This window comes from Dermacentor andersoni, chromosome 7 (assembly GCF_023375885.2).
Source record: "Dermacentor andersoni chromosome 7, qqDerAnde1_hic_scaffold, whole genome shotgun sequence".
Classification (NCBI taxonomy): domain Eukaryota; kingdom Metazoa; phylum Arthropoda; class Arachnida; order Ixodida; family Ixodidae; genus Dermacentor; species Dermacentor andersoni.
Window position 1 is genome coordinate 58,609,105 of NC_092820.1, and position 13,786 is coordinate 58,622,890.

Consider the following 13,786-nt stretch of genomic DNA (forward strand, 5'->3'; position numbering starts at 1 on the left):
ATAAGAAGGAAGAAGAAGCATGTGCTTGCTGCGGGTAAAGTTAGGGAAACTACGCAGCATGTTTTATTAGAATGTGAAGACGGCCCATTTAGGCTACATTGGTCTCCTTGAAGCCCTTGGGTTCAGCAAGAGCAGTGAAAAAGTAAACATGTGCGCAATAGGGATTAGTAAGAGGCAGTTAGAGGATTGGTGGAAGAAAAGTAGGGATACGACAAAAACCGGAGATGTACAAAAGCAACGTTCGTAATAGGGGATCAGAAAATTTGGTTGTGGGAGTTCATAGTCTTTTTTTTTTTTCTTGTTTAACCTAGGTAGGACATTAAGCAGTATAATAGCAGGAGCTTAGTGGCGCAACCCACCGCCCCGTTCCAAAGAGGACGCTCATAACATCAATCCGCCCAAGTAAAGTCACTGGAAAAATTTTCAGAGTAGCGCAAAGGTGCGCGCTATGCCGGCAACAGTGGGTAGCGGCGGCCATCACCCTTCCAAACCGCCGACGCGCTGCCAAGGTGCGTTGAGTAAGACGCGGATTTCCCCCGTGAATTTCGCGTTCCGTTCGGCGAAAGTGGAATATTTTTGTGTGTTTCTTCAAGTGGACATCACAAGTAACACCGGGATATCGATGGCAATGGGAATACTGCGTGAAAGGCGACGGAACTGCATAAAATGTGCGACGATGGTTTAAACGCTCGCGAACTCTCCGCGTCCCTTGGTAGACGTAGTCCTTCCTCCCTTACAAAAATTTTTATAGAAAGTCCATAGACAGACCATAGATATTTGTCTATGAAGTCTATAGACTGTCTATAGACATTACTTTAGACTAGTCTATAGACAGCCTATAGACTTATGGCCATACACTTTTTATAGACTAGTCTATAAAAAGTCTGAGTCTATAGGCTGTCTATACACTGTCTATAGACAGTCTATAGACTTATGACCATACTTTTTATAGACTAGTCTACAAAAAGTCTGAGTCTGTAGACTGTCTATACACTGTCTATAGACAGTCTATAGACTTATGGCCATACTTTTTATAGACTAGTCTATAAAACGTATGAGTCTATAGATTGTCTATAGACTGTCTATAGACTTATGGCCATACACTTTATATAGACTAGTCTATAAGAAGTCTGAGTCTATAGACTGCCTATAGACCGTCTATAGACTTATGGCCATACACTTTTTATAGACTAGTCTATAAAAAGTCTGAGTCTATAGACTGTCTATACACTACATATAGACAGTCTGTAGACTTATGGCCATACTTTTTACAGACTAGTCTATAAAATGTCTCAGTCTATAGACTATCTATAGACGTATGGCCATACACATTTTATAGACTAGTCTATAAGAAGTCTGAGCCTATAGACTGTCAATAGACTTATGGCCATACACTTATTATGGACTAGTCTATAAGAAGTCTGAGTCTATAGAGTGTCTATGGATTAATTAAAATTCATGTTTGTAGACAGTTGTCTGCAGAATGTCGATGGACAAGTGTATAGGCTTACAGTTCTACTTTTGTAAACTGACGTCTATAAAATGTCTACAGATGTCATTTGTCTGTATACATTTTATACACTTCAGTCTACAAAAGTAGAACTATATATACAGTTCTACTTTTGTAGACTGAAGTCTATGGAATGTCTATAGACAAATGTATATAGATAGTCTATAGACATTCTATAGACTTCAGTCTACAAAAACAGAACTTTATAATCCGATACACTTTTTTCTATGAAATTCTGCAGACATTTGTCAACAAACATGCATTTTCATTAATCTACAGACACTCTATAGACACAGACATTTTATAGACAAGTCTAGAAAGAGTGTATAAGGCCATAACTCCATAGCGGCTACCTACAAGTTAGTTTACATTTTTCTTTACATGCGGTAGCAAAACGTTTTGAATGTATTTATGCATGTAAACCTGTTCCTTTTCATCTGCACTTATGCATTACTGTTGGCAGATTAATAATGCTCTTGAACCAGCTGTACTTTCATATCTGTTGCATAAACAGAAAGAATTTATATAGTGTTCAATCGTGCAGTGCAAAAAAATAAAACAAATAACCGTTTTTATTGCTCGATATAATATATTAATTCCTTAAATTCATGTCTCATGCTAATTATGGAAACAGATTAAATATTTACACTATTCCTTGGCAAGCATGGTCGCCAGGCTGGCCTTGACCTTTGTGTCATTAGTCCCAAAGGTGCTGCAGGTGTATGCTGCAAATAAGTAGATGCAGCAATATGAGGCAAAAATAACAAATGTGTATTCTTTGTATGTTCATTAAGCAGCTTAATATATTTGCTCAAATCACCTAAGTCAATACTTAATGCGGTTTAACTATGACTAAGGGCTGCTTGTCAATACAAATCAGTACCTTTATACAATGTTTTATTGCATGGTATGGTGAACAATTAAACAGTCACAACTGCTGCTCGTGCCAGCAACAGTATGTTCCCTTTTATGACAAGTTCATATATGATGCATTAATGTACTTATCCCAAATGGTCTCTATATTTATTGCTGAAACGTTACCCAGTTGGGCTGTCTGTACATTTTTTTGGCTGGTAGTTAAGTATGCCCGTGCAGAGGGATATTTTCAGAAGACGTGACTGGAATATTCACAGTATCATGCCTAAGATTGTAATTTATTTTGCTTAATACACATTTAAATGTCTTTCTCATACTTTTAAATGAATGGGTCATTGGCCATAACTTCAACAGAAGGCAGATGGGTTGATTGTATTGATATGGTCACTTAATTTCTTACAGGTAATGAGGCCTCTTGGGCATGCTAACAGGTTTCCAAGTTAAATATACCACATGAGCACCCGAAATACCACACGAGCACTTTGTGTCATGGCACGACAGATATGCACCTCCTAGGAAACAGAACTGATAGTATAGTTCGAATGAATTCTATCGCAGTAAATTATTTAAGGTGCTTTCAAAGATGAAAATTTTTTCTAGGCTATCGAGGTTCAGGACGTTTAGTTAACGCAAAAAAACATATTGAGTAAGAAATGCCTAGTCAGTATCCTTGACTTTCTTTTTTTTTTCAATAAATAGAACCAATTTTCCTCAATTTTTATGAAGTGAAAGGTTTTAAAAATATATTTAACACAGACATTCTCTGGAAACTTTGTATGACATATAACAAGACAGCATACCTATGTGGTCATTTCAAAATTTCCCGATCTTTTTCCAAGCCTTCCCTGGCTGTATTCATGAAAATTTTCTAGCAATCTATGACGCCTGCAGCTTAAGTGCAATAAAAAATATTGTGGTTTAATGCTTGCCATGTACTGCCAGTCCATAATATTTAGATAAAACGAATAACACGTCGGTCACTTGACATGTAGTATTAGATGCAACTGACTTGAATCCCTTGTTTAATAAAGCTGACAAGGGCTTCGGCAAGTTCCTAATTGATGGCCACACGAGTACAGCACGGAAGACACAGAGACACACGTAAAACAAATGCAACAATGTGAGGGAAAACTATACAATGAGCTATTTTTACGGTTCAATAGTAGTTTTTTTATATAATTTGCTCTCATCACTTATGCATCTAGTTAACTTTCTTACCTCTGACTAAAGACTACATGGCAATATTAATCAGTACCATTATGATGTTTCGTTACATTACAGTGTGATAAGCTGTTAGACAGCCGTAATGTTCGCCGGTGCCAGCAACGGTACGTTTCGTTTCAAGACAGGTTCATGTGACACACAGTGTACTTATAAAAATAAAAGAAATGCGAGAATCCCAAACGATTCCTCTAATAATATTTGTTGAAACAAAGACACCCGGCTGGACTGTGCACATTTTTCAGGTGTTAATGCAATATGCCCGTGCCGAACGAACATGCTCAGCATACTGACTGCACTTTTGAACAATCACGTTAACATTTGCAATTTATTTCCGCTTAGAACAGTCTGCAATATCTCTTTTCTAATGCTTCGAGATGAATACATTTGCCACACTTTCAGTAGAATGCACATGAATGGGGGCGTACTGATCAGGTTACTTACCAACTAAAACATGTTACAATCTCTTAGGTGTGTTGATAAGGGTAGAACAAATGCAATGTCCACTGAATTATTTGAATAATCTGTGCGTTATCTACTACGAAAAGACCACCAAATTGATAATCTGGCTCTTTTTTCTTTTGTACAGCGCATATAGTATGCAGTCTGTCCAAGACGACGGCACTACATGCAACAGTAATGAAAACCGGAACACTTATTACGCACGACAAGGGCTTCATACCATGCACGACTGGCACAATGCGAATCTGCGCCAGCAGCTGCATAGTGATTAAGAGCACGTAAACTGCATAACGCCGAAGCATCGGAAGGCGCTTAACGCTTTTCATATAGCTCGAAAGATAACTTCTGCTGCTAAACTGTTTCAAAAAAGAGACAAAAAAAAATCTGCCAACTACCGTCAAACGCAATGCCTTCAGTTTGAAACGTGTAAAGGTGCTTCCCGGAGCGACTAATTTATTGTTCTCCAATTTTTTCGGCTAAGTTGCGAAGCTGCAAGTGACTGAGCTTATCGCAGGTTTCATGATCCAAAAGCGTTTGTGGTTGCATATAAATAGATTCGGTGAATCTAGAGATTTTTGCTTGATATTTCTTCAAGTCTCGTGTTTTGCTTGCGGTAACTTCCCAAAATTAACTTGCGGTAACTTCCCAAACAATGCGAAAACGGCAGCGCACACACTGCTGATGCATGCCCCACAAACACGGCCTTTCATTCGAGTACGTTAGCAGTTATTCAACTATACGTGTCTGTCTGAACATTCTTGATGCTAACACAATTTCGAGATATATACGTAAAGCGTGTCACGAGAATTTCACTACACATGCGGCGCAGCATTCATCGTGGCCGGATCAAGCGCCACGAAATGAGATCTACCACACTGGCTGCCCAACATACACAATGCACAACATACACAACATACAGTATCAAGTTAAAACATGGTGTACTTCCTTCTTTACGCATCTAAACTATAATGCTAAAATCAACAAGCCCGAGCGATCGCTCGCCGTAAAACATTCCGTATAGTAAAAACGAGAACAAGAGCGCGTTATCAAACCATGTCAACGACAAACCGACACTATACCCGAGTCACCTGCGCTACGAAATGCGCTCACATAATCATGAGCTATTGACGCAACACATCTTTGCTAAAGCTTACCGTTCAGTGTAGTTGACGTGTGATGCCACAAAGATGACACGCATACACAGACACCAACGTTCAGGCAGACACCGCACACCGGTACAACCGTTTACGTGCCTGGCGCACTCGTTGAGACGGCGCACCGCCGCGCATGCGCAAGAGCTCCGAGCATGCGCAGGAGCTCCGCGCGCGAGGGCGTGCGCGCTCGGAGGAGTGTGAGCGCCTTTTCCTCCTTCATTTTTTATTTTTGTCTCTTTCTCTCTCTCTCTCTCTCTCTCTCTCTGCGCGCCATGCGCGCCGGAACTGGTGGCTTATTCATCTTTATCACCACTATTCATCTTTTTTCATGGACGAAGGAAATGCGCTGGCAGGTTGTATGACAAACGCTGTGGGCTATTGTATGAGACTGGAACGCTAACATGAATGCGCTGTTTGTAAAAGCCGTTACAGGGCCCTTCAGACGTTTCAGACGCATTATTGCCAGCGTCAATTAGTAATACAGCGTACTTGTAGCATATCTTCCAGCGTACCGCCAAATGTTATGCCCGCACTTATGTTAGTGCTAATTTTCTGTTCCGATGATAGGTCAAAGCAATCAGTACAACATTGAGGTACTCATATGCGTGGCTGCACAGGCATACCGCCGGCGAAATACTGGGTGGGCTCAGAGAATTTGGCACCTATTTTAAGTGAATGAGAAACTTTGATGGGTTTATAGTGCAGGATATAAGTGAACAAAAAACCGCCCGATGTTAGTGACGCAGCCGAGATATGAAGACAATGTGAAATGTATCCGAGAATCGGACGACACACAACGCGAACACCATATGCGCGACATCGGTTCATCGCACGTTCACAAAGTCCGCGTTGTCAGCTACAAACATTACGAGTGTATTTGCTGTTAGCTTGATGCCTGTTTGGAATCCACTTGTAGCTGGCGTTCATAACATCTATTATAACAATTGGATCGGCGTTTTGCTTTCTTTATTCTACTGCCGCAAAAGTGATGTGACAACTGTGAAGACTGTCTTGGGATTGCCGAGAGCGGCTACGTAGATGATATCATGCGGTCAACAAATGCGGAGGTATACACTATGTGTATACTAATGTCTACAAATAGGCTCTACAGCAATCTCAGCAGCATACAACTTGAGTGGCTTATATCAAACGCAGCTACGTATTATCCACCGGTACCTGCGCTTGGTTACAGCGTACACGGGTTGGCTCCAGATTAACGATGTTTGTCTATTGTTAATCTATAGACATGCAAGACCACGACAACTCAGAGGCAGACCAGGTGGTGAATTCACCACCTGGTCTGCCGGCTTTCGCCACTTATTCACTACCTTTGCCACATCATCACCATCTGACCTTCACCACCTGGTCTTCGCGAAGTATACGTCCGGGAAGCAGCCAGGTTTAGGGCCTTCGGGTGCCTGGAAGACCTTGGTGACTCGGACGGTGCCTGCTCCGCCGCGATCCTCGTTCGGGGCAGCTGCACCGAACGCAGACTAGCAGTCTGCACGGTTTGCCCGCCGCGCCGGAGTTGCGGTGCCGTCGTGCATGAACCAGTGCCATATCATCGCGTTCGCAGAGGGCAGGGGGTATGGGAACTCGGAATCACATATTATCGACTTTCTTCTATAGACATTCAATACACCGGGAGTAGAGAAAAAGAAATAGAAACCTTGTCGACTATTGTCCATAATATAGAGAGTCTAAGACAAAGTATGGACAAAAATAAATAGAAACTGTATCGGCTTTCGTCTACAGGTAGTCCATATAGAGGGGAAATAGACAAAAAGAAACAAACACCTTATCGATTTTTTCTATAGACCGTCTATAGACAGCGAGTAGACAAAAAGAAATAGAAACCTTATCGACTTTCGTCTATAGAAAGTCTATAGACAAAGTATGGACAAAATGGATAGAAACAGTATCGACTTTCGTCTATAGGTAGTCCATAGAGGGGAAGTAGACAAAAAAGAAACAAACACCTTATCGACTTTTTTCTATAGACCGTCTATAGACTACGAGTAGACAAAAAGAAATAGAAACCCTATCGACTTTCGTCTATAGAAAGTCTATAGACAAAGTGTGGAAAAAAATAGAGACTGTGGCGACTTTCGTCTGTAGGTATTCTATAGAGGGGAAGTAGACAAAAAGGAAACAAACACCTTATCAACTTTTTTCTATAGACCGTCTATAGACTGCGAGTAGACAAAAAGAAATAGAAACCCTATCGACTTTCGTCTATAGAAAGTCTATAGACAAAGTATGGAAAAAATAGATAGAGACTGTGTCGACTTTCGTCTGTAGGGATTCTATAGAGGGGAAGTAGACAAAAAGGAAACAAACACCTTATCAACTGTTTTCTATAGACCGTCTATAGACTGCGAGTAGACAAAAAGAAATAGAAAACCTATCGACTTTCGTCTATAGAAAGTCTATAGACAAAGTATGGAAAAAAATAGATAGAGACTCTGTCGACTTTCGTCTGTAGGTATTCTATAGAGGGGAAGTAGACAAAAAGGAAACAAACACATTATCAACTTCTTTCTATAGACCGTCTATAGACTGCGAATAGACAAAAAGAAATAGAAACTTTATCGACTTTCGTCTATAGACAGTCTATAGACTTTGTATTAACAAAAGTCCAAATCTATAGCAAGGAAAGGTCGTCTATGAAAAGTCTATAGACTTTCCATAGACAGTCTAAAGTCATTTTTGTAAGGGCTGTGTCATGTTCTGTGTGCAGAGCTGCAAACATACTTGCATGCGCTCGATGAATTCGCTTGAAACATCGTTTTTGAAAATGGACCTTGACAGCCGATGGAATGCGTAGTTGGTGTTTAGGTTGCCTTCATACTGCTCCTTCGCGTCATTTCAAAGTACACTAGCAAGCAAATGTATGTTTACCTTGCTTACTGTTAGATCTGTATAATCGGAGCGAAGTGCACGCGGTAATTTTTATGTGGATTTCTAAAGCTGCGCGTCACGCATGGGGGATAAAAAAAAATTGGAGGTCGCTTAAGCTTCGCCTTCAAGAGTGGAACGCGATAGCGTTATCGCACCCCGTTCGCACCACCCACTCATTCGCTCGGCATGCTCTTGAGTCACACAAAGACATAGTTTTCATATACAACACTTCTAAGTCCACAGCACAACTTTGGGGCATCCTCGCACCGATCCCCGCATGGCCCCAATGCGCTCAAACGAGACGAAGGGGAGATGGATGGATGGATGGATGGATGGATGTTATGAGCGTCCCCTTTGGAACGGGGCGGTGGGTTGCGCCACCAAGCTCTTGCTACTATGCTGCCTAAAATCCTACCTAGGTTAACCAATGAAAAAGGAAAAAAAAAACACTATGAACTACCGCGTCCGAACTTTCTGATCCCCTATTGCGAATTGTGCTTTTGTACGTCTCCGTCTTTTGTCGTTTCCCTACTTTTCTTCCACCAATCCTCCAATCGCCTCTTACTAATGTCTATTGCGGACCTGTTTGCTTTACCACTGCTCCCGCTGAACCCAAGGGCTTCAAGGAGGCCAGTGGTGCCTAAATCGACCGCTGGGTAGACGTCTTCACATTCTAATAAAATATGCTCCGTCGTTTCCCTAGCTTTACCGCAGCAAGCACATGCTTCTTCTTCTTTCTTATATCTCGCTTTATAGGTGCGTGTTCTAAGGCATGCCGATCTCGCTTCGAAAAGTAATGAGCTTCCCTTTGAGTTATAATAAATGGTTTCTTTCCTGATTTCGTTTTTTCCTCTTAAGTAGTTACTCATGGCAGGTTTCTTTTCCATTGCCGCCACCCATGAGAATAATTCAGCCTCTCTGACTTTCCGCTTGACCTTCCTTGTTGCTGTTTTGCCCACCCCACAGGCCGCATACTTGCTGGTAAGCTTCCTAGTTCTTTTCCTCCACTGTGAATCAATGTTTTGCCTGTACAGATACCTGAACACTCTCCCAGCCCATTAACTTTCTTCCATATTCCTCAGCCGTTCTTCATACTCAATTTTACTGCGAGCTTCCCTCACTTCAAAACTAGTCCAGCCCATATCCCCCTGCACAGCTTCATTTGTAGCCTTCCCGTGAGCGCCCAATGAGAGGCGACCCACTGACCTTTGGTTCCCGTCGAGTTCTGATTGTACCCCTGATTTAAAGCAAACAACCGCATTTCCAAAAGTAAGTCCTGGAACCATTACCCCTTTCCACATACCTCCGAGGACCTTGTACCTATTGTATCCCCATAGCGCTCTGTGCTTCATTATGGCTGCATTTCTCTTCCCCTTGACTGTTATGGTTTTTTCCTGTGTTTCCATATATCCATTGCCTTCGTTTATCCATATACCAAGGTATTTATATTCTGTTACCCGAGGTATTTCTTGGCCCTGTATCTCCACTGTCTGTTCACTGTTTTCATTGAATACCATAACACCTGATTTTCTAACACTAAATTTCAAACCTAAATTGTTGCCTTCCTGTCCACAGATATTAGCCAGACGTTGCCAATCGCTTTGCTTGTTAGCGAGCAACACAATGTCGTCCGCATAAAATAAACCTGGGAGTCGCTGCTCTATTACTGTACCTGCCTGTTTGTATGAGAGATTAAACCCGATATTACTTCCTTCCAGCGCCCTCTCCATCCTCACCATGTACATCATAAACAGCAGCGGGGATAAAGGGCACCCTTGCCTCAGTCCCTTGTCGATATGAACTTTCTCCGCGCTCCTCATCCCTTCCCATTCAACGCAAACGGTATTTTCTAGGTAAATCTCTCTCAAAAGCTGTATGCAATCGTTACCTAATCCTTCCCCTTCCAGAATATCCCACAAAATGTTGCGGTCTACGTTGTCGTAGGCTCCTGTAATGTATAAAAAGGCCACATACAACGGTCTGCTTACTGCTTTTGATATTTCAATACACTGAGTAAGAACAAACAAGTTATCGTCCAAACGCCTACCTATTCTGAAGCCATTCTGAAGCTCTCCCAAAATGCCATTATTCTCTGTCCATGCTTGAAGCTTTAATTTGATTGCCTGCATTGCTAGCCTGTATATTACCTATGTAATGGTCAACGGTCTATACGAGTGAATTCTGTCTTTCTCCCCCTTACCTTTATAAATTAAATTCATTCTACTTTGTCGCCAACTGTCTGGTATCCGTCTATGTTTTAAAGTTTTTTCCACTGCTTTCACCAGAGCTTCCTTACTTTTTGGTCCTAGTTCACTTATCAGCTTAACGAGAACCTCGTCTTGCCCTGTGGCTGTGCGCTTAGGAATTTTCTCTTCCGCTTTCTTCCAGTTTAAATTTGTCAGAAACAGCTCCTTTTCCTGGGTCTCTTTCATGCTCTTTTTTTCCTCGAATACAACCTCGTCATTGCCTTGGAAAGATTCGGCTGTTATTTTTCGGATGTAATTTATTGCCGCTTCTCCTTGCAGTCTGCTTTCATCTTCGTCTAGGATATGTTGTTGTATTGTTGTTGACTTCCTGCCTAATAATTTTATGTGGTTCCAAAATATTCTAGGTGCGGCCTTCTTTTTCTCACGTATTTCTGACAACTAACGTTCACTTTCACCTTTTAATTTTGCTTGCACCAGTATTTGAACCATAGACATTTTCTCCCGGTATATTTCCCATTTACTAGTTACTTCATCCTGTGACAACTGCGCCTTCTTTGCCTGCCTGTGCTCTCGAGATGCTTTCTGTCGTTCGGCGATCGCTTCTCGTATCTCCTTGTTCCACCAGCTTTCTGGTTTCTTTTTTCCTTTCCAACGAACATGTTGTTTCTCTTTCCGTATTTCTGTCGTTATTACACTTAGAAGCTCACCATATTCTCACTCTTTACTTGGCCATTTGCCAAGTTCTTCCTCAACTCTAGTGATTGTATTTGCTATTTGTTCAGCGTTCAAATTTGGACTGGCCATTTTGCTCTCCTTGCTCTCTTTCCCAACTATATATCCAATTTTCAATATGATGCGTTTATGGTCACTCCCTATGCTGTTAAACCCTTCCTCATCGATGACCATTTCTCTAAACTTATCATGAATTCCTTCTGTCATCAGACAGTAATCAATGGTTGATTGCCGGTTTCCCACTGCCCACGTGACCTGTCCTTCACACTTAGGCCCTGTATTCACGATCACGAGGTTATGTTGCTCACAAAGGTCCAGCATTGACTTCCCGTTATTGTCGGTATAGCCATCTAAATCCTGTATGTGGGCATTCATGTCACCAAATAGGACAATTTCAGCACCACTCCCGGAACCCTTAATATCAGCGCTTATGCATTCCACTAACTCTTAATTCTTCTCTGTGCAATTTTTTCCGGTCCACAAATACGTAACACCCAGCCAAGTTTATTTCCCACTCATTGTACCTGATAACCAAAGATGCTCTTGACATTGTGAATTTACTCTTTTCCATTTGGCTCCCTGATGGATGAGCCTTCCGACTCCCCCTCCCTTTCTTTCCGACTTAGTTCTGTTGCACCCTTCCCAAACATAATTCTCAATAACTGGCGGCTCTTCTGAGTCTCTAAGGTGCGTTTCTGTAACCGCATACACCTGTATTTGTTCTCTGTGTAACTGCTCCTCAATCTCTGCCCACTTTTCCTTTCTTCTGCCGCCCTGCATGTTTATGTAGCCTATTGCATGGCGAGCTCTTTTTGTTGTTTTCCTCCTTTTTCTATTATCGACGGCGATGCTCTTCTGATGTTCCCCTAGGGGACCTTCTTCATTACTATCTACTCTGACCTCCTGAGCGCCTGCGGGCCCCCTAAAAAAGCAACAGCGCGACCACCAAGTCGCCAGCCCAATTCTCGTGCTAACCTGTGTAACCTGGAGAAGCGGGCGAGTGGCGCGCCACCAGTCGGGGCAACGCCATACATTGCGAGGTGGGGGTTTTCTGTGTTTCTTCTGCGCCAAGCGCAGAAGAAATGTAGCCGAAACGTACTTCGCTACTCCTTTAACTGCAACTTCTGTAATTTACAAGCTCATAATTACCGATATGCACGGCAGTATAACTTTCTGCGGCACGTTTCTGAAGCAAAAATGCATTCACTAGAGGCGCGTTTGTCCCGCCTTGAACCATTGAACTCAGGGCTGAGCGGTAGCGTCTGCGTCTCACACTCCGGAGACCATGGTTCGATTCCCACCCAGCCCATCGTGCATGTTTTTTTTTATTTATTTATGAATTGCCCTTTGGGATTTTTCGCTCACGGCGCACGCTGCCAACGCTGACGACACTGGCTTTTCTGCGGCACGAGCTCCTTAACGCTTTCGCGTTAAAACGCCAGTAGCCGCAGCTAGCCGACAATTTCGCGTGTTGCGGCTAGTGACGTATTTGTGAATGCGTGTTGTAATATTGTCATTGATTTGTCAAAGAAGCTCTGTGAACCAGGCACGTACCCAGGATTTTTTTTCGGGAGGGGCCCACCACCTCCATCATCATCATCATCATGATCATCAGCCTGTTCTTTGTCCAATACAGGACGAAGGCCTCTCCCTGCGATTTCCAATTACCCCTGTCCTGCGCCAACCGATTCCAACTAACGCCCGCGAATTTCCTAATTTCATCGCTCCACCTAGTGTTTTGTCGTCCTTGATTGCGTTTCCCTTCTCTTGGTACCCATTCTGTAACCCTAATGGTCCAACGGTTATCTAACCGGCGCATTACATGACCTGCCCAGCTACATTTTTTCCTCTTGATGTCAATTAGAATATCGTCTATACCCGTTCGCTCTATGATCCAAACCGCTCTCTTTCTCTCTCAACGTTATGCCTAGCAATCTTCGTTCGATCGCTCTTTGCGCGGTCCTTAACTTGCTCTGAAGTCTCTGCCCCATATGTCAGCACTGGCAAAATGCACTGAGTGCACACCTTACTTTTCAATAATAATGGTAAGCTTCCAGTCAGGAGCTGGCAATGTCTGCCGTATGCCATCCAACCTATTTCTATTCTTCTGTGAATTTCCTTCTCATGATCAGGGTTCCCTGTGATTAATTGACCTAGGTAAACGTACTCCTTCACAGTCTCTAGTGGCCGACTGGCGATCCTGATCTCTTGTTCCTTTGCCCGGCTATTTATCATTATCTTAATCTTCTGCATATTAATATTCAACCCCACTCTTACACTCTCTTTGTTAAGGTCGCCAATCATTTGTTGTAACTCGTCTGCATTGTTGTTGAATAGAACAATGTCATCGGCAAACCAAAGGTTGCTGAGATATTTGCCGTCGATCTTCACTCCTAAGCCTTCCGAGTTTAATAGCTTGAATTATAAGCACGCAGTGAATAGCTTTGGAGAAATTGTGTCTCCCTGTCTGACCCCTTTCTCTATAGGTATATCCCTGCTTTTCTTGTGTAGAATTAAGGTAGCTGTAGAACCTCTGCAGTATTCTTACGCGAAGGACGAGTCAGTAAGACGAAAAACTATTTACAGATTATATTTACAACAACGGTTGCAGCGCTGACCGGTTAGATTCACATCGCGAGCCCAGTTCGTTCTTCCTCCTCTTTTCTGAAGTGATGGCGCCTACGCGCCTCGTTAAAACAAACAAATACCACACGCATGTAGCA

At 42.4% G+C, this 13,786-nt stretch overlaps 1 long non-coding RNA gene across 1 annotated transcript; it reads right to left on the reverse strand.

Moving 5' to 3' along the window:
- Window positions 1–2,073: 2,073 nt before the first annotated feature.
- Window positions 2,074–5,442, reverse strand: LOC129385505 (uncharacterized). The gene is made up of 2 exons (XR_008613009.2): window positions 5,224–5,442; window positions 2,074–2,235 (listed from the first exon to the last, which is right to left on the reverse strand). It is a non-coding gene; the product is annotated as an uncharacterized lncRNA (long non-coding RNA).
- Window positions 5,443–13,786: the final 8,344 nt, after the last annotated feature.